The 2,802-nt window shown below is 41.5% G+C and overlaps 1 protein-coding gene across 1 annotated transcript in view; it reads right to left on the minus strand.

Moving 5' to 3' along the window:
- The window catches only part of sanbr (SANT and BTB domain regulator of CSR), a gene marked incomplete at its 5' end in the record, with an annotated part of 66,761 nt that overhangs the window by 26,502 nt on the left and 37,457 nt on the right, over window positions 1–2,802 (minus strand).

Consider the following 2,802-nt stretch of genomic DNA (forward strand, 5'->3'; position numbering starts at 1 on the left):
TCCAGGAGGAGTTGAGATAAGTCCGGCATCAAGGCCACAGTTTGGGTCAGGCAGAACTTGTGAATTGTTGTTTCTGCCTTTAAAGTCTCGCTGGTACATCAACCTTTATTTCTACAGGTAAATCCCATTGAGCCTCGAGGACTCATTTACAAGAGAGACCTGATTTAACAAAGAAAGATGACAACAATGGACAACAGCAACAACAATAAACAATTATAAAAAGTCATACTGCAGGTTTTGTTTTTGTTTTTTTTGTTTTTTTTACAAATAGGATGGCTAAAAGGAAAAGGTAACAAAAAAAAAAACAAAAAAAAAAACCCAGCTAGATTCTAAGGCGAATGTAGAAAACTAAAAACAGGAACATGTCTGCAAACATATTCTCTAATGGAAACTCCAAAACAGCTGAATTGATCCTTTACTCCAAAAGTTGAGCTCACAGCTTCTCCAGATTATTCCATTTATTCCATTTCCATATTTATTATGAGTGCTGCCAGGGAGATCACAGTCCTGATAACAGCTGCTCCAATTCCCTGTCACAGCTCCACATTCAGTCCGAGCACTGTCAAGCTTCAACACCTCCACACGAATTTGTAGACAACCAGATTCCACCAACCCAAACAGTAGAATCTGGTCGTCATCCTGAATCCAATTTGTCCTTCAGAGTTCAGAGGGTCCTCCTTACCCTGACTCCTGTCAGGAGAAGTTGATCGATTTTGTTGAGAGACCAGCTGATCCTTCCAATTAAGAGGTATGCAGGAAAAAAAGAGGCTTTTTAAGGGTTCACAGGACAAAAGAGCGCAGCAGGGAAGCGGGTGGGGGTGGGGAGAGAGGGAAAACATGTCTGGTTTCACCGTAGAGTAGCAAGAAAAAAAAAGAAAAGAAAAGTGAGACCTGTTTGGACAATAAAAGTGGTGAAAAATGACACATAGGGTTTGGAGACAAAAAAAATTCCTAACACACTTTTAACCTCTGTTTGAAAGTCAACAGCGTGATAATGAAAAAAAAATCTCGCACACGAGCACATAATGATGCCGACAATACGCCGAGGGTGGGGGACTTGGACTGGACAGTCAAAAATTCAGAAAGGACAGTTATCAGTTATCAATTATCAGTTATCATTTATCGGCCATACAACTGTGGCCCGAGAGATTCAGCTGAAAGTCCTGGTGCACCTTTTATTTGAACCTTCAGAGATTTGAACAGCTGATCTGAAGCAAACAGGCAGGAGTTCACCTGAACTGACCACTCCTGCTGTGTTTGATGGTCTCCTTCTTCACCATCCATCCATCCATCATCCATCCATTATCTTCTGCTTCCAGGTCGTGGGGCCAGCAGCTTTACCAGGGCCCTCATCCATCCATCCATCCATCCATCCATCCATCCATCCATCCATCATCTTCTGCTTCAGGGTCGTGGGAGCAGCATCTTCACCAGGGAGGCACAGACATCAACAGCCACCTCTTCAACTCTTCTAGGACCCCATGGTGTTCACAAACCAACTGACTATTTATTAATTAATATCCTGATGCTGCTCAATAATCCAGGTAGAAAAATGTAAAAAGTTAAGTCTGGTCCTCTGGACATTCACAAAACAAAACAAACAATACAGTTTATAATAAATAAACAATAAATGTTTTTTGTTTGTTTTGTTTTTTGAATGTCCAGAGGACCAGACTTAACTTTTGCTTGACACACGAGCCGATCTGAACTGATACGAACTGACCTGATCTGCACCGTAACAGTGGAAAAGGGGCATATTCTGCCTGTCAGAGTCAGAGTTTCTTTACTGTCATTCGCACCTCATGTGGTACATGTGGTGGAGCGAAATTATGTCCACAGGGTCCCAGTTACATCCAACAATAAAATGTCTAAGAAAAACAGTAATAACATCTAAGATATGAACTAAGAAAAACATCAACTAAATATACACTAAGCACTGATAGCATAAAAACATTATGTGGAACAGCAGCACAAACATGAACATGAGTCTGTGTGTGTCATGGGTGTCAGAAGCATCTGTAATGTGGGGGGAACACTATAATGTATGTGTGTGTGTTCTTGTGCGTGCACACGTGCCAGTGTCCAAAAAGTTGTACACTAGTGTACAAAAAAGCAACATTTCATCTAGATTTCCTTTAATTCCATTTAAAGCATGTTTCTCACCAAGTTTGTGTAAATTCAGCTGTTTCAAATACATCTGAACTATAATGCACTACAGGTTGGCACTATTTGTGTTTATAAAGAAATAAAAACCATCACCACTGGACTTTCTTTACTTGTGTTCAACACATTTCATCTAAATGATGTTTCTCATGAAGCTTGAGGACAATAAGGTGTGGGGTTTTAAAGACATTTCAACTTTAATGCACCTGAACACACAGCGTCTCTTCCACCTGCAGCGTCCGACAGCATCACAGTTAATGCTAAGCTAACATGCTACAGACATAGTGCTCCTCTCAAGCATCCTCCTAACATGAATATATGTTGATGATCAACCCTTCGGTCAACAACTGCCCGCTCTAAACTTGTTAAACTGGCGAGCGATCAGCACAGAGGTGTCTCCACCTCCTCCACCTGTCAGCGTTCTCTACCGAGGCAGGAGGAGATGTAGAGGAGAACCACTCTGCAGGCTGCTGGAGAGTTGGAGGTAACCAGGAAAACCTGGAGTGGAATTTTAGTGGTTCGAGTATTCTCCTATTAATTAAGTGGAATGGATTTGTTCACAAAGAAAGAAACAGCGCCATCTGAACTAATGTTTTATAGTAAAAGTGTGTGTGTGTGTGTGTGTGTGTGGGGGGGGGG

Source organism: Nematolebias whitei, chromosome 1 (genome assembly GCF_014905685.2).
Source record: "Nematolebias whitei isolate Nwh7 chromosome 1, NemWhi1, whole genome shotgun sequence".
Classification (NCBI taxonomy): Eukaryota; Metazoa; Chordata; class Actinopteri; order Cyprinodontiformes; family Rivulidae; genus Nematolebias; species Nematolebias whitei.